Consider the following 17,454-nt stretch of genomic DNA (forward strand, 5'->3'; position numbering starts at 1 on the left):
AGCAATATCACAGGAGTTACACTTCATTTGCTGGTAGCTCAGTTGGCTTTTGGCTTCCAGAACATTATCAGCAGGGCACAGTTTGGGAAGTTGAGTTAGGGTAGATACTCTTCTGCATGTCAGCCAATAGTGAGTCAGGGAGGGATTATGGCAAAGGGCAAGGCTTAAATTGCTGGCAGAGAGTTGGGAGAAAAAGCTTATCACTGGTGTCTGTGGGCTTTTGCACAATGCTATCCACACAGGGTCAGTCTGAGCTCCTCCACTTAGATTAAATATAGAGCAGAAACTAGCCTGCAGTGTGTGGTTTTTTTGTCTATTACAGAATACCAAGCCTTGTTAATGGAGCAAAAGTAAAGCCATAGAGCACAAGATCATTTTTCTTTCTGTGATTTTTATCATATCTGTATTATTATGTGTTTCTGTCTTTACTTTTTTGTTGTTGATCTGTAGCCTCCTCTCTCTGTCTCTGTGCCTTGTTCACACAAGCACAATCCCAATATTAACTGACGTGTCAGTTTAATAAGCACACAAAGCCTCATCCACTGCAATCCAATACAGCCCTGTAATATATCTTATTTTAATGATATTCACCATATTTGGTTTTGTTGCAATTGTGTCAGAGATGTGTTCATACTTTGTGGCATCGTTGGAGTACAAATATCAAATACCAGTAATACATTTTGGAATTCAAATGCATGTTATACATTTGTAAATAGTACTCCACTATAAATGGCAGTTTGTAGACTTGTAGATACAAAGATTGCAGAACAGCAGACTGCAGTTTAGACAGACAGATAGATCATTGCAGCACACTCAAAACAGCTCAAGTTTTGCTTTGCACTTCTGACTTTTTGTGTTCAGTCCCACTCGCAAATATTTTATTTATTTTTTAGCAAAGGGATCTGTTTATCCAGCCCACTTTCTTTCTCTCCCAAACAGAAATACAATGTATTAATATTGTTTTTTATTCATACTGCAAGTGGCAGAGATCAAGTGTTTTTTTCTGATAGCAGCTTTTTTCTTGTGCAGTGGAGCAACTTGTGAGCTGAAGCTAAAAGAGAAATGCCTGAAAGCAATCTTAACACTTCATAGGGAACACTAAACAAAATGCCAACCACATTTCTGGCCACAAACGCTAAGTATTGACTCCAGTTCATCATATTGATTGTCCCTTTGCAGACGTATGAAAGGCAAATTCATCTGAAATACTGGATTGCATGTGTGTTTGAATTAAGTGCGGACATGTATTGCAGGGAGCTTTGAATATATTGGAGGGTGGAGAGGATATCACTTATATTTTCCTCATAGCCATCTTGCCTGAAATGAGAAATTGTTTTGATGACAGAACAATAACGGATCTGTGCAATTGAATTTTATTGTAATGTGTCAAGGAGATTGATTGTACAGTGGGTGTTTTGTTTAGTTTTTGTTGTTGTTGATTTTGTTTGCGTGCCACCACGTGTGTGTGTGTGGGTGTGTGTGTGTGTAATGATGTAACAGAAACAGTTTTTCCTTGGGTTTGAAGTGCATTATACCAGTTACACATATACTATATAATGCGAAAATTGCATTATGCAAAAAAAGCTGTTATTCTTTGTTTATTTTATTTGTTATTTGTTATTCTTATCAAAACAGAATCTTCATAATTTTCTTTCCTCACTGCATTCATGTGCAATGACCATCAATAGCCTTTAGTATCCTCACAAAAACTGAAAAACATTTTAGGACTTTGGCCCATTTTTCTGGATCACATATTTTTGAGGTAATGGCAAATTTAATATGGTTTCAGTGATCACAGTGCTGTGCATTTTTCTCAATCCACAACATACCACACACAATCTTTCATGTCAGGATAAAACATGAAAACCCCCAAAACTCGAGTCACAAGATTTCTATGTAACAGCAGCCATATGTTGTGCTAATTCCAAACCAAATATATTACTAATGCAGATTGACTAAATTCACTTAGTAGGTACCATCCGTTTTGTCAGATTTATTAGAATGGCTAAAAAGGTTAAAAAGTAACCATGAAGTGACCATTTAGAAACTACAGCAAGATGAGAGATGGTGAATTACTTTCCAGTCATCCACTGTTCGATGGCCACAGTTTTTCATGCCATGTCACATCTGGCTCCATATTCTATTCCTCATCTTACTAATCTCTTTAAAATAGTGTTAGCTTGCCCAGTAGACATTACCACAAGCAGCTCTTATGAATGTCATCATTTACCAGTCATTGATTCTTATTGTCTGTAGTTAACCAGACTGTAAAATGACCTTTCTAGGAGAAAGATGATTAAAGTAATCAGGAGTGAACCTTGTGGTGTTCAATTATTTCCAACCTTTCAAGGTGATACCTTGCAGTGGCCAAATAAAGCCCTGAATGAACTCTTCATTCCTTGTTAATGTTGCATTTTGCTTCTTCAAGAAGATTAGGGTATGTGGCCTTTATGATATCAGACGCTTTTGATAGCTGTTGATGTTTTTCCTGATGTCATTTGAGGATGCAGAGGCATGATCGGGTGTCTCGGTAGCTCAAGGACTGCATATGGACCGCATCACACAGCCAAATTGAAACCACTGCAGCTAATCACACACACTTCATAACTCACCATGAGCTCACATGCTCCTGCACATTTTAGCAGTTTTGTGATACCAGCCATAAAAGAAACTTAATTTAAGTTTCCCACTAAATGGGAGCAGTATATTTTGCCTTCTAACAAAATGCAAACACAGCCAATGAAATGTGCAGTTCCTTATAATGTTTGGTATTGATTATGTGGCCATTTACGGTTTCTCTCTGTTTATCTGCCCTATGGCAGGCAGGATGTGAATGGATGGCCCACTCGATTCCCTATGTGTCTGAGCAGAAAGACAACCACACAGAGGATTAGAGAGAGGGAGAATCGCCCGTCACATCCAGATGCCACAAATCTGCTCCCTGCCTCACATGTGAATAGGTATGCCATTGTCTGGAGCACTGCTTGTTTTGCATGAACAGAGACACAGCCAAGGAGATAAACAAGCTGAAACGGAGGTTATACCAAGTCTAAATCTGCTATGATACAGGATTACAAGGTTTATGTCATGCTTAAAGCTTTATCCTCTGATTGTCAGTCAAGATTTTCTCAGTAGCAAACTTAGTAAGCCTTTAATGGTTGTGCATTAATAGACAATTCTAGGGGGAATAAGGGAGTTGTTTAAAGAAGTACAGCTTACTGATGCAGAACTATCAGTAGGAAAAGACATACTGAACTGCATGTGGTCGAAGGGCTGTGGTCCGGGCTCTTTGTCAGAAATTTCATGACACCAGTCTGTTGATTGTTTGCATGTACATCACAATCACAAATTTAACAATGCATGCTCAATAAGACAAGTCCCCGTATTTTAAGAAAAACATATCTGTATGTACTCTTGGTGGTTTGTCATGCATAGCATAATTCTGTGGGAAGAGGAAATATACTCAACTTGAAACATCTGACTTTATTGTGGCAAAGCATTTTTAAAGAGAATACATTATTGAGGTTATTTCTAAATAATATTTCTGTCACTATGATAAAAACAAAGATATCCATTGGTAAACTTTCTGTGTTTAAGCAATCACCTTTGGTGTCAGTTACCCATTTCTGTAACTATTTGAATGTGATATTTTACATTGGAAAAGATTAAAGAAAAGATGAGTGAATGTATGATGTGAGGCAAGCACGCTACATTTTGAGATGAGCACAGTAAAAATATTCATTGGGGGATGAAAAAGGGTAATGAATGACTGTGGAAACCTCTAATGACTAATAAATTCAAGCTTAATTCCTGAAATCAAAGCGTTGGGGATAACTCGAGCTTCAGCATGATAACATCTCAAGTACTCAATACTTTCTTCGTTTACAGTAAATAGCATTGGAGGATTTTCTTTGCAATACGCCTCTCATTATGATGAGGAATATGGAGCTTCTGGCACATGTTCACATCTTTTATGTTCAGACTGAGGCAAAAGGTCTGAACTCTTTTTTGTGTGTGAGGATTGATCTCTCTCTACCCTAAAATGATCTGTACCTTAGAGATTGTGAGTCCTGCTATCAGATTTGGAGCACTGGCTTTACCCTCCTCAGCCAACAAAAATTACATCAATTGTGGTCTCAGAATAAGGAACTTAATAATAAACATTGAACTGTAATGTAATCACTCTTTTCATTTCTGCTATGATAATTTTCCCAAGAGTTTTAACTGTTTTTATCTAATTGAAGTGTGTCTAATTTTATCTGTGTTTTGCACACAGCTTTTTATAAATTGATTTTCTAGACTTGGGATTTTATCCTATTTGAAAACCAGATCTTTAGACTCTGGAGTACAAGTGAAGTAAAACAAAACTACCAAACTTGCTAGAGCAACCAAGCTTCAGATACCTATTTGGGATGGACCCTAAATTGTAAAAAACGAAAAAACAAACAAACAAACAAACAAAATAATAACTCTCCATAGCACCAATATTCTTTTTTTCCTCTGTTGTCTCCTTCTCCATCAAATTTTATACAGCATATTTCAAATGCCTACATCTTCTTTGCATTACAAAATTTTTATACTTGCACTTAGTCATGACCCACAAAAGGAGTTTCACACAGCCTTAAAGGAATGCATAATTTCTTGATGCCCACGCATTTATTCTGTGTTGGGATTTTGAGGCTTCAAAATCATGAATCAAACTTTAATTTTCACTGTCAAATCAAGGCTTGGACCTTTCATATGGTCAAATTGCTTTATGTGAATGTCTGTGCATGGTCAAAACCATATTTAATATCCACCTAAACTGCCAAGCCCCATGGACCAAAGAAAGCCTTGGATAAGAAGTACAGTTAGAGATGAGTGTGAATCAAAGTGCATAATAAACAGGATGGCAAACACATTGATGCACCTAATTATCAAGTCCCTGAATGTAATGGATTGCTTTAAATCTGAGACATCATCACTCAGGTGTTTGTGGAATTTTGCTCAGTGGCAGTGAACAGTTTGATGCAAACTGATTCTGTGGTTAAAATATGTGATTTTGGAGAACAATGTGAAAACAGGGAATAGTAAAGAGGGATATCAAACATTGGACAAGTGGAAAGACACATTCCATACACTATAAAACCTCAGGTGGTGCTAAGACTGATGGAGCAGCATGGGAGTAGGCTCACAGACTTGCTTCTCTGTCTTACCTCTCAAACACCTGACTATGTTTTTTTATTGCCTATGAGCCCTGCAGGATATCAGTAGTGATGTCTCATACCCTCCAAAACAACATCATGAATAATGAATGCCAAATCTCAAAATAAATAACACACATTATTAATGTATTCAGAGCCTCCGTTAAAAGGGGCAGCTGTGGGTGCCACAATACCCCCTTCTCACTCAGTCTCTGAGCAGGTAGATTTAACTATGTGTTTGTGGAGAATATCAGACAGAGTGAGGGGTATTGTAATGTGTGTTTTATCAAAATAACAATGGAGTTCTAAAAATAACAAACTCAAACTGCTGAGATAAAAATTTTAAAGTGAGAGAAGATCTTTTCAGCAGTTCAGTTTGACATTTGTATATCAGATAGAGTAGTGGAGGCTGTCAATTTAAACCAGAATTGTCACTGGTGATGCAAACAGTACGGTGCCATTACTGCCATCACTATAATAAAACATGCATTTCATGGAGCTTTTTGCTTATGTTTGGAATATACGCTCTGTTCAAATATCACCCCTCCTGGTTTTATTTTCTATCTCTCAGCTTAAACTGAATCTTGGCATAATAGTGACGCTGAGTAGCCAAGACTTTAATTTGGTACGTATACTGCATTCCTTGTGATCGCTGGATGAGACCTACATGTCATACCAAACATGATTATTACATTATCTAATTGCATCCCAACACATGTATTATTCAGGCTCTGACAACATAATACTCTTAGATAAAGGAAGAAATATGTGTGCCTTAAGCCATCTCTGAATGGCACTTTACTGCTTTTTTCTCTCTTCTGTCAAAGAACCAGCTTCTTGGGGTGGTTGCCGTAAAATGTAAAGAGCATGATGTGGTGAAAACTGATCATTTTAAGGCCTACACCACCACTCTGTCAGTAATTCACATTGATAATGTCAAGCAATCTTCAGTTTTACGAGGAAACTGAAAGCATAACCAGTAATGTGTACTGAAGCATTCCCTTAAATAAGGTTTTTTACTTGCCCCCTTGTCACTCCAGGAATAACTGCCCCCATGAGTCTTGTATGTGTCTTGCCCTTTCAAGGAACAAGGTCGCATTGTTTACAATTGAAGCACAACAGCTCTTTAATGTTCTCCGAAGACAGCGTGATCTATATTGTGATGTTTCAATAGTATTGAGGACTCACAATAGGAAGATGTAAATTCATTAGCTGTTGAAAGATGCTGAATAATGCATTCTACAATTATCACATGGATATGTCTAAATAGTGTTTAAGGTGATGGATTCTGGCAACAATATTTGAGATTCCGAAAGCTTCACTTTGAAGAAGTAAATGTATCTACCGGTAAAGATTCTGTGGTCTCAAAAGCTACAGATAGAGGGTAGGCCTCCAGTGATGGTTTCCGCACTGTAAATAAGACCTTAAATGGTAAAAGATGGTCAGAGACTCCCAGCTGGTGAGGTAAAAGCCTTAAATCAAAACCATTAGGCAAGGCTGCTATGCAGCAACATGACACAAATTATGGCAGAGAGCACTCAAAAATGACCTCAGCAGTTACATGTGAATGACATGAGAATGCTGTAGATTCAGAGGGTATTATATGAAAACACTAGTCCGCTATCTTGAAGAGCAAAGTGGGTTTGCACACTAATAGGTTTCATTTACTCGCATGCTCGGATCCACGGAAAATGTAAGGTCAGAAGAATGCAATGAAAAAGGGAGTATTTAATGATGTCTCCTTCAACAGGGAAAGCAAGAGGGTGGTGCTCTTTACTACATATGCCAGACACACAGACAGGCAGGTCGACAGTTATGAAGACAGATGAATGATGCAACGCCTTCAGCACTGAGGGAAATGAGATCAGATGTTGACAGCTAGATGGGCAGATCCCTGGTCTGGCATTTAAATGTTTTCTCACATCTACTATCACATGGTCTGTGAACACATATATACTCCACCCAGATGAGACATTTTCCCACTCGCCTATCTGCAAATTCAATTTTGTTGCTTCATTATGCATGTACACAGTTGTATATGACTAAGTTTGGCATAATATTTGCTGTGCAGCAGGTTGCCTGAGATAAACACTTCACAAGTCTTCCTCCTGGAGACCTGAAGTCTCCTGTGTCAGCCACCATGCTAAAAATCTGCAACATGTATTTCATACTGCATAATAATTTTACCGAAGCCTGAGAGCATTTAGATAGATTATCAGCACCCATTAAACTCTTCTAGATTCTTGAAGAGCCTGGATTCTTGTCCCAGTCTGCTTTCTCTTTTAGCATGTGCTGCAGTCATTCCATTCTGTGACTTTGGGGTTACTGTTCACCATAAACAATTAGACATTCATGTGTTTCATATTGTACCCTACAGCACTTGAAAATACAAATAGATATAGTATTTATAAACCTGTGCAAACAAAATGTAGTCTATCATGGGAGAGCAATCCTATGCGACAATCGGCCTGAGGCCACTATCATACAGCAAACAGGCGAGGGGGTTCGGTAGGTGGCAGTCGTGTCCCATTTGCAAGAGACACATGGGAGTGCTCTCTCTCTCTCTCTCTCTCTCTCTCTCTCTCTCTCTCTCTCTCTCTCTCTCTCTCTCTGTCTCTCTGCCTCTCTCTCTCTCTCTGTCTCTCTCTCTCTCTCACACACACACACAGAGTCTCCCCTCTCTATCTAAACCTCTCTTGCGCACACACGCACACACAAATGGGTGCGCGCTTTAACCAAAATTTGCATTTGTTATCCCCTATTAAAATTGACCAATGAATGAAACGACATTGGTGAAGAATCAATTAATTAATGCCACTCTTCCGGCTGAGATGCGCGCATGGACTCCCTGCGGTGGGGAGGGTGAAATTTTAAGAGCCCTAGAAGTTCTAACTATGAAGACTGAAAGAGAAGGGAAACAATATTTCCTGCCCTCACTGCAGTCCTGCGGCTGATAGCAGCGCCGTGAAGCAGCAGTGACTGGCAGAGCAGACTCATTTGGAGAAAGCAGCTTGTCAGTGGGAGGTAACCTACATGATGGCCCCCTCGTGCACTTATCAATTCCGTGTCCGTCCGTGCTACTCCAAGCGTTTTATTTGGGTAGGCGCATCCTGGGATGAGGTACTGTAAAGCGCACCGATGGATGCAGCCTGCGTGCGCGTATTGGAACCGGGTAATTGGTGATCACATTTGAGGCAGCTTAAAACACACTGCAGTCTGGGGAAGAGAAGAAGAGACGGCTTGGACGATCAGCACTTTGTGGATAATAACCCTTAAGCAATTTCTTACCCCTGTGTGTGTTACATCAATGGATAGGCGAGGCTTGAATTACAGAAATGAATACATAGACGGAGCGAGGGCGCAGAAGTGATGACTGTCATTGGTGAACTATAACTCCCGTCCACACAGGATGATCAAGGCTCGGCACGTAAAACATGTAAGAATTTAGCTTTTCGTGTACAACGAAGGCACCTCACACGTGAAGCTGCTGTCTGAATTTCTGATGTGGTTGTAAAGGCTTCTTGAGGATACCTTCTGGATTTTTTTTCTTTCGATGTTGCATCGCTCCTAGATTTCACGCATTGTTTTCCTCTCGAAAATGGAGAACGGAGACACATGAGAGAAGATAATTCGTTTATCCATGGCAACTTTATCGATCTTCTTCAATTTATAGGATACCCAATCATTAAACTGCGACTTTTTAAACGACTTCTTTCATCGATTTAACCAGGGGGTAAAATAGAAATAAGCATATTGAAATCCGCACTGGGTTGTGAGGTGAAATCTAATCAGATTCAACAGTGTTGGTTACTAAGAAGTATTAGAGACTTGAAGAAAAGTTACATTTGAAAAAACATAGTGAGCGGGACACGAAAATAACCCAACATCTGCCCCGCAATGTACGGATGATGGTGTACCACACAGTCTAATGAAGGGCTTTTCAGGATGTGTCTACCTGGAAATTGACCACATGAGGTTCTCCGTGGTCTTCATCTTATGGAAACGTTTCCTTTTTTAAAACATTTAATTCATATCTGAGAAGAAATAAAAACAGTATCAGTATACATTCCCCTAACTCATCACTTAGGAGAAAATCTGGGACCACAGTGTGTATCGCTTTGCATCGGGAGAGTAGTTTCAACAATGGCACTTGTGGGTGCCTCCGTGTTATGTGCGTCCTGGAAAAGGGAAATATCGGATGCATTATCATCACTGTGAGAGTTATTAGCTTGCCATCCGGACTGATGTGTGGATTACATACCACGTCGCTTTGAGAGTGGGGACACAATGTGTCTAACAAGAAAGTATCAGCACGGATTCTGCAAAATCGCCTGAGAATTGCGGATGTTTTTTCAATGCAGTTTTTGGGGAGGGAGCGGAAGAAGGATCGTTCTCCATCAAAGCCAGATATCCTGCAGACCTCGGCGTCTTCGTGAACAAGTAAGTTAGTGTGTGTGGTGTAAAGAAAATGTTCGTCTGATTGCCTCACTCGTCCCTATCACAGAGCCTAACTATAGCCTACTCCTTCAGCCTGCTCTTCTTGTTGGATGTCCAAACGTGACAGTACTTGCTTTTGAGGTGACGGCAGCATTATAAACTAAGTCAGAGCGCAATTGTTCGAAAGGCTTCACCCTCACTGATACTGCGGCCTCTATCTAAAAAGATCTCTAATCATGCGCTGATTTGGGAGATAGAGAGAAGATGCGCGTGCTCGCGTGGGTCTGCTTGCTTTTCACTGCGCGCCCTTGAGTGCGCGAGCATCAGGCTCAGACATCATGAACAGTGAAAGAAAGAGTTCATCTTTTTTACAAAACAGAATCACACAATTAATTATAATTGTGTTGTGGCTTTACACATTGTAACATGTTGAACAAAAGCTAGGCGAGTAGGCAACTGTGATCCATCCATCCAACTATCCATTCATCCCTCCAGTCTATACCTGGCTCAACCTACATTCACTATCTAAAAATCTTCCATATTTGCACGTGTCTTTAGTAACCTTCGAGAAATAATTCATGGTATATGAAATATTTAGTATTAGAATTTATAGTTGAAAGACTGCACCTCTGGCATCCATGAGTGGTTAACTAAATCGTCAGACATTGGTCTGTTATTTCTTCGTCTTCATCTTGGCATGGGTTACACAGAAGGCGCTTGTTCACTGCCTCTGTGGTGGCCTGTGAGGGAGCTGTCCTTCTTGCGTGGTGCTGAAATTAAAATCCGCCGTTTTCGCTATGCCTCCGCTCAGCGGAAGAAGACATGGATGTTGTAGTTCATGGCTCGATAATCGGAGCCACTAGTCTGCTGAATGTAATCCTTAACTAGCATGCAACGAAGCAACAGATGACACATTTGAGGGTGTAGCCTATGTCTATGATATACAAGAAGTTAAATGGTAACAAGTTGCATATCAAAATCAATCTGTCTGTCTACTCACATCCTCTCACCTGCTCAATTAAATAAAGGGTATGGATATTCTTGGGTGAGCATTCTCCTGAACAAAGATTAGTAAAAACACATATGCCTTTTTTTTCATTACAATGCTTTTGAACTCTGTAGCACGTGAGCTTAAAAATAGATGTCTGTCATGTCAGTGATAAACCAGTGTTGGTGGTAAAAGCATAAATAGAAGTGTCTGTCACTCTTCAGACAAAGAATGAATTGCATCTCTCACCTGTGAAAGTGAGAAACATGGCGAACATTATTCACCCACTGAAAAGAAAAGCGCTCTATATGATGGAGTGACATCACCTTGGGGAGACAAATTAGACTGCTGATTTTATGTTTTTGCCCTGTCACAGGGTTTGACATGATAAATCCTCCCTACATACTCCCAAGATTGCAGTTGTTTGTTGGCAACTGGTGTAGGGTGATTCATAGTAATAAGTAGAGAGACTGAATTCCCCCTCCCCATTCAGCATTCCTCAAACCTATGGAGATTTCTTTAGAGATAGATGCAGGCTGTATGTTTGTCATTGACTATATAAAGATCCAGTCAACCTAAGGAGCAGTTTACTTTAAAACTGTGGATCAGTGTTTGTTTATTTCACTATGCTAGAGTGACAACAGTGGTATCCCTAGTGTGTCCCAATTAGTCCTCCTCAGCAGTGGGAAGTAGCCTTAGAGCAGGTGCAGCCGAGGGACCAAGAGGGACTTCCTGCTGCTCACACAAAGCCAGTCTTCAGCTGATAATGTTGCTACCATAGACATCTGTTTTATGTCCAATTTTACTACCCATTGTTGTTTGACTTATCTATTGAAAATCATTCCAAGCAGCCATGTCAGAAAATTAATGAACTTGTCAGCTGGAAAAGGGCACTCCTGCAATGAGGTGCCAGGGTCTTGCAAAGCGACACATTCTATACCCATGTTCCCTTCCCACACTCCTTTGTCATATTTTTCCTCCTCAGCCTGTGACTCAGTTCAGATCAGGGCCAGCACTTTGTGCCATATAATAAAATGTTCATTTCTCAAATCGGATTAATCTCTGTAAAGCCCAGCTTAGGACACCATTAGCATTCATTTCTTACACTGCTGGGGACTTGTATCAATAATGGAGCTATCCCCACATTTTTCATCTTCTCTGGGTATAAAATCTCTCAAGGGGTTTCATTCAATGAGAAAGGGGACGGTTACAGAGATCTATTATCTACTCCCTTGCCTTTTGTATTGGAGACTAGCAGGGCAATGCAGGGGGTCTGAAGGCCAGATAGGAGCTGGAAGCCCTAATGCTGGAGGTGAAAAAAGCCTTTATATGGAGAAGAGGTTGACAGCATACACATAGAGGTTTACAGATAGTAAATGTGGAGCGGAATAAATATATACTGGTGTTAATTATGATACATACTGAAAGTTTGTTCATGAACCCTCATTGAAATATCCAGTGTGTTCAATGAAACCTTTTACAATAGCCCGCAGAACAAATTTCTGTTGAAATTAGCAAAGGTTAATGTATACATGAATGAGTCTTTATTACTAGGATATCTTCCCCTGTGTATGAATATTTGCAGTGACACCAGTTTTAAGCGCCGACACAGCCACATACATTTTTCAGAAACATCTTCCATAAATATCTTTGCTAATATTTTCTTCTCTTGATTGCATGCAGTTAATGAAAGAAAACATAATTATCTCAATTCACCATTCAGCTTTCCTTGGAGAAATTTTGAAGGTGTATGGGTTTTCAAGTCAGTGCAGAGGCAGCAGTGATGTTAAGCTGACGTTTTTGCAGGGTACATCATGGCTGGTTATTGCTGCTTTTATACATTAGTCAGTCACATGGTGATTAATCATGCATAGTTGCAGAGGTAGGCAAGAAGAGAGTGACTTTTTGACATTTCTCAGATGCCTTCATAAGCCAACAGTGAGTTAGTTCTAACACGATGGCTATTGACATGATGTGGCAAGTCTTCATCACAGGCAGCCATTGTGATTGTGATAAAAACCCACCTCAGTTTCTTTTAAAATGTGCTGGTGGATGACGCATGCATTGCTTTGAAGAGAGTGCTGTGGCCAGATTTGTTGGCTGTGAAAATGTAGTAGTTTGCTCACTGTTTGTCACTGCAAACTCACTGTCATTATAGCTTCCCCATACAGTCTTTATTGAGAGAAAGGGGAGTTGTTTCCAGTCTGCTATACCTCTGTGAATGATCATTTGAACCTGAGACTATATGCTGTTTGTGCTTGTATAATATAATCTACTCTATCAACCAGACAAAAGCAAGCATCTTGGGCACAGCACACATACACAGACAGACATGAACGGTATCTGCAGTAGCCCCACTCATTAGTCATCCTCTCCAGCATGTCTGTCTGAATGTTCTGTCCAGGGAAAGAACAGCTGAGCAGGGGGACACATTCCACCAGTCGATGGATTAATCAATTGGTGTTCCAGCTCAGCCCATCCATCTCAGGGAATAATCTGGGAGACATCATAAAAGTGCCATTCTGTCATTCTAGAGGCCAGGGAGCATTGCTCCTTTTTTTCCCCTATCTCTCTCTCTCTAGTGCCACTCTTATCGTGGGAAAAGAAGTGGATTAAATGGAATATAGATAAGTGTGTTCAGTGTGGCAACATTGTGAGGTGTTTGCTAGTGTTTTCGCTATTTTGAAACAATACAGCTTGAAATAGTTTTGCTGCTGTGACTCAGGGCTGAAAGGGAATTTGTCCAACTCCTTCACTATCTCGCTGTTTCTTCGCTTCCTTCGTAAAATTCAGCCAAGAGCACTGACCCGAATTCAGGATGCATCATTACTCACCACTTGCCTTACATCACCTTGCCAGTCGTGATGATAGTGTCTTTTCGATTTAGTAATCCTCACCTTTTTCTCCGCTGCCAGTTTCTCTTTTCTTGACCTCACTGGAATGTCACATGCTGCTAAAATGAGAGTGACAGCACCCGAGGTAGGACTGATGTGACGGCTCCGTTAATAACAGCTTGCATGAGCACAGCGCAAACATTCACAAACACGTTCTCTCACACAAACACAGGCACACACACATTAGAAGTTATATATACATATGCACCAGAGGAGTCATTCTTCCTGCCTTCGGGCACCTGAGCAGCATCTGTTTAAAGTGATACTGGCCCTGGCCACCACATTAATCCCTGCTGCTAAATTAAAAGGTTAAATGGGCCGGGAAAGGGTGGCGGGCTATCGCTAGCTGCCTCCTTTTATTTTTCCAGATTTATGGAGGTGAGATATTTAAGTCCTTCTTAGAAAAAAAGGGGAAAAAAGCAAAGGACAATGAGAAAGAAAATTGAAGGCAGGGTAGGAAAGGAGATCTTTCTCTCAAGCACTGTCTTTTCAATTTTTTGTTGTTGACAGTGAAATTTAGAGTGAGCTGAGCATGCTAGGTGCTCTGTGCTTTAAACACTCAAAGTTAAAAACGATTGAACTGGAGAGATACCATTCAAATAGGTTTTTAGTGGTAGCATAGCAACAGAGCCGTGACTACCGCATCCAGGCAGCTTATGAGCTGTTACCTAAAAAAAGAGTTTGTCAATGGACACCAGCCCTAAGTGACAAAACTAGTAAGAGTGATTTAATTTAGTACTGTAGGCTATTTTAAAATGCACAGACTGTGAGTCTGCTGGAAGTGATGGTTCTTATCTAGGTTCATTAATGTGAATTTTCTTCACATATGTATAGTCTCTATTCCATCAACCAAATTCGTCACTTTCTTAAACGGAGAGGGGTTACTGAATCCAAAGAAAAGCTGTGTTATAGTAGCTACAAGCACGCGCAAGTGTATGCCAGAGGATGTACTGCTTAACTTTTAACTTGTAGTGTTGTTTTTTAGATGAAAAGAAAATGCCCTGCAGCTGTAATGGATACTTGACCTGTTCAAGCTGATGGGCTTCCCCCTGTGGAGAAGAAGCATTTCTTTCATACTGTACAGTGTTTTGTCCTTAACAAATTGCAAGGTTTATCTGCAGGGGGATTTGCAAAGATAATGTACCTCCCACTCCAACAAAGCAGAAATAGCATTTCACTAGGATCCACTTAATTTTCAGTAAAGTTTCCTCAGGTGAAATCATCAAAATACAGGAAACCTAGAAGAAGTTGTACTGAAGGGCAAAAAAATCAGTCGCAACCTTGCAGCTGTTGCGGGAATGTACATGAATCAAATTGAGCAAAAAAATGAAATGAAAAATTCAGCTGCCCTCTCAGAACACTTCACAGAGCTGTAATATTAAAAACCAATGCTTTTCAGTAGCCTTCACCATGGTTTGACCCTAAGCTAAAACCGGCAAGAGGAGACTAGTCTCATGTTGTGTTTTAAACACTGACTAATGAAATACTTATTCATTGGGTAAGAAAAAAACATAATTTACCCGTGGGTGTTGTTACATGTACACTGTATCATTTTAAAATTAAATCTAATAAGCACAGCTTGGAGAGCGGCAAAGATAAGCATGGGTCCACTGTAATTAAATCACCTTCACACCAAGTGTAACAAGGAAATGTAAATGGTAGTTTTTGCCTGTATGACTGTGAAAGTGAATGCTTTTTGATTATTACAGTATGCACATTGAGATAATGTGCTCTTGATAGCCAAGTACATGCATTTCTGTGTCAAAAGCTATACAGTGTTGTTTGGAATCAGGAACATACGACTACAGTTTTCATAAAAAAGAAAGTAATTTTGTTAGCAGACAATGAATCCTAATATTTCTGTTGAATTTCACCACAGCGCACGCACGCGTGTGTGTGTCAATGCACGCATTTGCAAGCACATCCATGTGCCCTCCTAAACCAGTGCCTTCTGCAGACCCAGAGGTGCAGAATGAGTGTCTGGGATCTGGGCATCTGGGTCAAGCTTTGCTGTCTGTCTCTTAGATCTGTTTTTTTAACTCATAAACCCAATCAGGCTGGCAATCAGATGGTAGCTCAGCTCACTTTCACTGTAGGAGTTTGGTCATCAGTCAAAGCCCTGCAATACAACACAGCGTGGTCACACCCCAGCTAGCAGTGGCACAATCTCTGACTGTTAAGCTATACAGACGTTATGTTTTTGATAATTTGGAGGAAAAGAAGCCCCCTGTGTCTATGAATGCAGTTTTTCACACCTAGAGCACACAAACACACCAGCACTCTAAATCACAAGGAAACACACCTACTGCTAAAACACAACAGTAAAACCTTACACAAAGGAATGCACTTATCTCAGGACAGACTTCATACTCTGTGCTTTGTGCTCACAATTATGTATATCTGTTTTCACTCATAAGCATGCATGTGTACATCATTTGTGTGTTTATCTGTGTGTGTCTCTGCATGAGTGTCAGTGTCTTGATGTATTTCTCTCGCTACCCACTCACCCTGTTAGTCTCATGACCTTAATGTGTCACTCATCCTGGCACCTGCATGTAGGCAAGGCTGCCCTACTATGATAGTTTTGATCTGACAAGGATAGACTTACACTTGATTTAATCCAAGTTGTCTCTATGGAGTCTGTTGAGGTACCAGTCTATTTCACTGCTCAGGTCAAGGCCTTGTGACAGGGGCTGTCAGTCCGCTCCTCTACTGAATGTGTGAGAGAGAAAAGAAATGCTTTGACCAAAACACTAGCTGCAGAAAGGCCTGGGTAAACTAAGAGAGCTCATGCATGTCCATTTAATGGGTAATCTCCCTCAGCTACAACAAGAATGAATGCTGAACAGATGCCACCTCATGTAATGAAAACCTTACACTTGTTTCCAAACAGCCATCTTGTCAGCAATTAAGATGAAAAGCTTTATTTTCATATTGATGACAATTGATTGTAAAAGTTTAAATATCATGGCTCCTTAGTTCTTAAAACTTACTCAGCTCATAATAAAGCCACACTATAGGGCAGTATAAATCAAAACAAATACAGATAATTAAGTAAAATTAACACGTTTTCACATAATAGCAACAATCAGTGGCACATGTTATTCTGTGTGTCAGCTGATAATATTTCTCATGAATGAAAACACAAAAATGAATTGGTGGGTATAAGTAGTCAAGAGAAGCAGTAGAGAGGTATCCAATCATGCTTGACAGGAAGAGGGAAATGCGCGCATATGTGTGTGTGTGTGTGTGTGTGTGTGTGTGTGTGTGTGTGTGTGTGCACGTACAGCCCAATGGCTAGCCTTCTGCAGCCTGTGCCAGACTCTTCAGCATTTGGCTGCAGCCCGTCTGTCACTGAGGAAAGAAAATAGTCACACAACATTCAAGGCCTTGTCACATTTCATTTCCCTTTAGTGGATGAATTAACATAATTTAAACATTGGCAGATATGTTTAAATGAAAACATATGTAGGTATAGTGTATTGCGTCAAATCCAATGTATGTACTGCGAAAACTATGAGAAGAATAATGCAATACATTTATTTGAGTTAGTTTGACCCGTTTTGAATGCAAAATGATGATCTATTGCTGCCTAAGCAAGACTACCTGACTTAATTCAAATAAATGCCTCTTGATCTAAAATGTATTTATACACCCACACACACACATATATGTATATATATATATATATATATATATATATATATATATATATATTAGCTGTTTGTAACTACAGTAGGTACAAGACAGACATTTATTTAGCAGTCTTGTATTTAATAAGTCTGTTAAATACTGTTTGTTATAGTGCCTTCTGTTACCAAGTCTGTTAAGATGCCTTTTCTCAAAACAAGTTTAAGAATCAACCAGTGGAGTTATAATTATCATATATTAAAATGCACTTTTTTAAGAAATGTTTCATTTTTTACAAGATAAAATAAGATAGATAACTGCA

At 39.8% G+C, this 17,454-nt stretch overlaps 1 protein-coding gene across 3 annotated transcripts in view; it reads left to right on the forward strand.

Annotated features, from left to right (window-relative positions):
* The first annotated feature begins 8,158 nt into the window (after window positions 1-8,158).
* Window positions 8,159-17,454, forward strand: part of lrrc4ca (leucine rich repeat containing 4C, genome duplicate a) — a 50,186-nt gene continuing 40,890 nt past the window's right edge. For all 3 annotated transcript variants that reach the window (XR_006404020.1, XM_044355487.1, XM_044355488.1), the window contains exon 1: window positions 8,159-9,623. The gene's annotated coding sequence lies outside the window, so the exon portion shown is untranslated. The remainder of the gene's footprint in view (window positions 9,624-17,454) is intronic.

Source organism: Thunnus albacares, chromosome 7 (genome assembly GCF_914725855.1).
Source record: "Thunnus albacares chromosome 7, fThuAlb1.1, whole genome shotgun sequence".
Classification (NCBI taxonomy): domain Eukaryota; kingdom Metazoa; phylum Chordata; class Actinopteri; order Scombriformes; family Scombridae; genus Thunnus; species Thunnus albacares.